The following is a 5,941-nucleotide window of genomic DNA, read 5'->3' on the forward strand; positions in this document are numbered from 1 at the left end:
CAGATTTTCTTAGTCCCTTCCTTCCCCCCAACCTTCCTAGGAATATCTGAAGTACAGATTTGACATGTGGAATCATCTTGCTGGCTGCCCAGCACAAGGTTACCTAAAAGGATAAATGCAATGTAGAGAAATAATAAATACAACTCAAATTATTAAATGTGTATTCAATGTTAGTGGTTAAGTGTTTTTCAAATATAATCTTACTCTTAAAACTAGGAAGTGTAATAGACCATATTCTTATTTAGTATTTGAAGAAACTAAGATTCATAGGGGTTGCATGCCTGTTCAGTCATGTCTGACTCTTTGTGACCCCATGGGCTGCAGCCTGCTAGGCTCTTTTGTCCACGGGATTTCTCAGACGAGAATACTGGAGTGGGTTGCCATGTCCTCCTCCAGGGGATCTTCCTGACTCAGGGATCTAACCTGTGTCTCCTTCATTGGAAGGCAAATTCTTTACCACTGAGACACTGGAAGCCCTCATGTGGGTAAGGTAACATGTTTAGAGTCACAAACAGTTATTGGTGGAGCCTGGATTAGAACACAGGCTTTTGCTCCAAGCTCTCATGCTTTTTCCACACTATCTCTGAAAAATGTCCCTATGTCACTAAATCCTCAATTTCTTTCATGATGCAGTAGCAACTGGTCATGCATGTCTATTCCAGTGTTATTAATTTAATATTTTAATTTAAAATTAATTAAAACGGAATAAAAATCTAGTTCCCTGATCACACTAAGTAGGTTTCTGATCTACCTAGTAGGTTTTGGGAAAGCATTTTTAAAAGCAAGCTGAACGATAGGAGTTGCAGGATGTGTGATCAGCTTGTGCACAGTTCTCTGGTTGATGGTGAGGTAAGAAGGTAGTGTCACAGGGGTTATCATCAATGCTCAGGCTCCAGTAGGTCAGAGTCTACATGTTCACGGTCGTCAAGTAGTTAACTTCTTCCATTTGGCGGGGTTTTTATCATCTGTGAAACAACTCAGGATATATGCTTCAGATACTGTTATCTATGTATTTCAGGGAGGAGCTATTCTGTAACTGCCACATGGCTGATTTACCATTTAAATTGTTACCAGTTCTCCTGGTCTAACTGCTACTTTTGTAATTATATGGTCACATTCTTTCAATCATTAATTCTTGTGTCAGGCTTTTGTGACTCAGGAGAGGCCTGAGAGACTGGCTTTTCTACAAATAAGATGCAGGCAGAGGGAATGGGGGTAGGGGTCTGTCCTGGGAAGGCCTCATAGGGTCCTGCTCCATTACAAGGATATAGGCTAATATTAATCATGGTCAAAACCAAAATACCTAAAGTTTCTTCAGAATAAAATGGATACCTAACTAGCTTTGTAATCTTCACTGTTTTTCCTCAGCATTGTCAGTTCTAAAAGACTCCACATTAAAAATTATCTCTCAGGTTGGTGAAAACTGCTCTCCTTATCCTAAAGTCACTGACTCCTTATTCTTGCTTTCCCAATGCTAAACAAAGCAAACTTTTAGTTAAAACTGGATTAAACCTGTTTGTATGCCCAAACCGTCAACTTTATCCCCACCCACTAATCCCTCCTCCCACCTGCCAGCATCCTTAGACTCCCTTCACCCCTTCCACACCCTGATATAGAAGCTGTACCAAATGTGCCCAGAAGAATGAGACCTCCTTTCATACAAAACAGACAAAAGATAACCAATTGAACTGCCAACTTTATTAGGGCGATGGAATTATCATTTATTTTTAAAGTATTTCTGAGTCTATTCCAGAGCAATTCCATCAAATTCCCCTTATCTTTTCTGTAGAGCTAAGCTATCTCAGGCACCAAAGGATCACCTGAGTTGGGATAGCACAACATGGAACAAATGGATAACAGTACTTTCGAGATGGTCAGTGCTGGCGACCACTCAGATCTAAGAATGTCCAGACAGATGTTTCCGTTTCTGTTAATGTTTGGATAGTAAATTCAGGTGGAGAACGTGATTTTTGGTGGGTTGAAAGGATAGTTGGAAGGGAACTGGATCCTTAAGAAGAAGAGACTCCTCCCTGATACGGGCTGTCCTTGGGCCCCACAATCTTCGTTTGCCAGTGGAACATGTCATCGTCCACTGGCCCTGCCGAACATTGGGCGGGGAGGGGACGGGGTGTCTGCAGCACAGGTCTAGAAGCTCCTTGCAGATGTGCTTTAGGGCCATCGTCTGCTACACGTGACCAGTCTTTGGCTCTAGGCCTGGCGACAGGAAGAAGGCCACCAGGATGCTCACGGGGTGGAAGGAGCGGTGACAGACCACGCAGGCAGATGGGTGGGCTGAAGGCTGGCTGCGGGAGGGTCGAGGCGGGCTTCATGGGAGGCGGACGGGTGGTGGAGAAGGTAACTGAGGAGGGAGGGAGAAGAGCCCTTGACCAGACCTGATGAGCTACTGGACGCTAGTAGTTCGTGGCCACCGCCTCCTCCCGCTGTCCAGAGTTGGAGACTACCGCCTGGAGGCCGCGCAGCTGGGAGGACGCACCACCCGGAGACACCGCCTCCCGGTGAAACAGCCGCACTCGCCCCGAGCTGCCAGCCTCAGCTGCTCACCCCTGCCGACTACACTGGGGCCCCGGGGAAAGGCGAGGACCAGCTCCGTGAGGTCACAAGGGCCACACTGATGACACAACTCAGTGTCTCCAAGGGCGGGTCTCACCTAGGTGGTAGGCAGCGGGGTTTACGATAGAGGGGGAGGGGCGGAGTAGGTGAAGAGAGGAGGGGATGGGGTTGGGAATGGAAGGGGGAGAAGACAGAGAGGGGAGGTTCAGGGTCGAGGATTGGGGAGCGAGTGGGGGTTGGACGGGCCGGGATCTGCCTGGCACTCTAAGCCCTGGTGCTCTTGGTTGGCAGGCTGGGCCACACAAACTGTCCACCAATGAGAGTTACCTCATTAGATAAGAGCAGTTCAATGTATTCCCCTCTTCCCCCTCAATAACACAGATTCGCCATTGGTTTTATACAAATTTATTCTGTCATATATATGTATATATACATATAATTGTGAGTGAACTGCATACATTCTGGCCTTTATTTCTAGATATTTCTATGTTTCCTAGGAGAAACATTGTTTTATATGATCATCAAATTTAGTATTGTTCAACACATTTATTTATTTTTGTAATTCATTTATTTTAGTTGAGCCACCTTCCCTGGTGGCTCAGACAGTAAAGGCGTCTGCCTACAATGCAGGGGACCCAGGTTCCATCTCTGGGTTGGGAAGATCCCCTGGAGAAGGAAATGGCAACCCACTCCAGTACTCTTGCCTGGAAAATCCCATGGATGGAGGAGCCTGGTAGGCTACAGTCCATGGGGTCACCAAGAGTCGGACATGACTGAGCAACTTCACTTTCACTATTTTATTTGGAGAACAACTAGTTTACAATATTGTGATGGTTTTTGCCATACATCAGTATGAATCTGCTGCAGGTATACATGTGTCCACCTCTCTTCACCCTGAAATCCCCTCCCACCTCCCTAACCATCCTATCCCTCTGGGTTATCCCTAAACACTGACTTTGGTTGTCCTCCTTCATGCATGGAAACTTGCATTGGTCATCTATCTTACATATGGTAATGTGCATATTTCAATGATATTCTCTCAAATCATCCCCCCCTCACCTTCTCCCACTGAGTCCAAAAGTCAGTTCTTTACATCTGTGTCTCCTTTGCTGCCCTGCATGTAGGATTGTTGGCATTGTCTTTCTAAATTCCATATATATGTGTTAATATACAGTATTTGTGTTTCTCTTTCTGACTTACCTCACTCCATAATAGTTTTCTTTCCCACTCCTCTCTACAAACCATATACTTTGAATAGAGTTCTTAGCTACTCAATATTCACTCCTCTCCCAGAATACAATATTCTTGTCTGTACATCACAGTGATTCTCAAAGCCACGTGGGCTGGGAGCTAATGAGATGAATCTTTGGGAGTGAAACTACTGTGTTTTATCCATCATTAAAATTGATATACTCCTTATCTGTGAATTTGAATAATGCTGAGTATAAAGAGCAATATCACAGATGACAGTTTATTTTACCTGTGAATGTTCTGTACATATCAGAATCATGCCCTTCTTTCAATGTCTGATGTTCTTTTTTCTTTTCCTTTTGAATGTCTGAGAATTCATTTCATGTTGCTTTCAGTTAACTATATTTTTGGCAAGAAAATTATAAAGAAGATAACTTTCATATCCAATTTATTCTCAGCATCCATATATAAGTTATCTAAATTTTGTGTATCTCAGTCTTTCCATCTGTGAAAAGGAATGAGAAATACTGAATATATATCATTAGCTATTTGTTACTAAAGTAATGTGTTTGCATATAGAATGCTTCTTGAAATGAATATACATGCTCCACTATTCACCAGTCTCATGCTGATTTTGTATCACTAATTAAGATCATGTATATGAAATCTCTTTTTAAAACTGTGAGGCATTGTACAAATATAAAGTACCATTATAAAAGAACAATATGATATTTTCATCTTTGCTAAGTATTCTCTGTAACATTATCTCATTTAAAGTTCTTAGCAAAATTATATTCAGTGAGTGCATGGGCACTGCACTCAATGAATGCAATTACTCTAAATAATAACAATAATTTTTATATAAAATATTAATATTATTATATGAAATATACTTAGTTTCAAGCAGGCATTCTAGAAATAGTATAATTTTTCAGGTGGTTAGTGAAACCTAATTTACAGGTAGAACATATTTTGAACTATCTTGCCCTACGTATAAATGGCTATATAGTTTAACATGTTGACATATAAACACTAAGATAGTATCATCCTTAGAAATTTAGTGACTAAAAAAATAAAACCACTTCCATAGCTTAAATGGTTAAATGGCTTGTCTCTATGTTTAAAAGTAGACAAAAAGATAACTACAGGTTCTTGTTTCAGTAAGTTAAGAGTAAGTGCAACCCAAAGTGGACAACATCTTGACTTGACATCCAATGAGTACCATAATCTGCATACATGGATTTGTTTGTTTATATTTTAAAGAGCATAGCCTTTTCTGATATGAATAGAGTGTCACTGGAAGATATTCTATATCAATAAAAGCTAGTTTATTGAGAAAATTAATACAAAGTTTTATTTGGATATTATTTTACATAAGTATATTAGTATATGGATGTGTGTAATGCATGTGTGTATACATATACCTGTGTTTTGTATTGATTTGCAGTAACTTTGACATATTTAGCATAAGAAGAAAGAACCCAGGGCAGAAAAATAACACATTTCATTAGCTAATTAAAGGAGTTAGAGATTTATGAGCCATTTTCTAATCCTTGGTTTGAAAATAATAGTAATAATGACAATGACAACAATAATAGCTCCACTCATAAGTATTTACTACATCTCAAGATTTTCTCATTTTATCACTTAACCATGTTGTTGTTCAGTTGCTCAATCATGTCTGACTCTTTGTGACCCCATGGACTGCAGCACTCCAGGCTCCCCGTCCTTCATTATCTCCTGGAGTTTGCTCAAACTCTTCTCCATTGAATCGGTGATGCCATCCAACCATCTCATACTCTATTGTCCCCTTCATATTTGATATTACTTGTGGTAGCTTAACGGTAAAGAATCTGCCCACCAATGCAGGAGATGCAAATTAAATCCCTGGGTCAGGAAGATCCCTTCGAGAAGGAAATGGTAACCCACTCCAGTATTCTTGTCTGGAGAATTTCATGGACAGAGGAGCCTGGCGGACTACAGTCCATGGGGTCACAAAAGAGTTGGACAGGGCTTAGCAATTAACAACAACAGCATGTCTCTTAAGTAGATAACAAAAATCAAACTCAGAGAGGCTCAATAATTTGCCTAAATCCACACAACCAGTAAATAGAGGAACCAAATGAGGTGTTTATTTTTTTTAATGTTGTGCTTTTTTTTTAAATGTATGTGACAGTAT

The 5,941-nt window shown here is 40.9% G+C and overlaps 1 pseudogene; it reads right to left on the reverse strand.

The window, feature by feature from the left end:
* Positions 1-1,717: 1,717 nt before the first annotated feature.
* On the reverse strand, positions 1,718-2,179 carry LOC122690412 (annotated as a pseudogene).
* Between the last annotated feature and the right edge of the window lie 3,762 nt (positions 2,180-5,941).

The sequence above is a fragment of the Cervus elaphus genome, chromosome X (assembly GCF_910594005.1).
Source record: "Cervus elaphus chromosome X, mCerEla1.1, whole genome shotgun sequence".
Taxonomy (NCBI): Eukaryota; Metazoa; Chordata; class Mammalia; order Artiodactyla; family Cervidae; genus Cervus; species Cervus elaphus.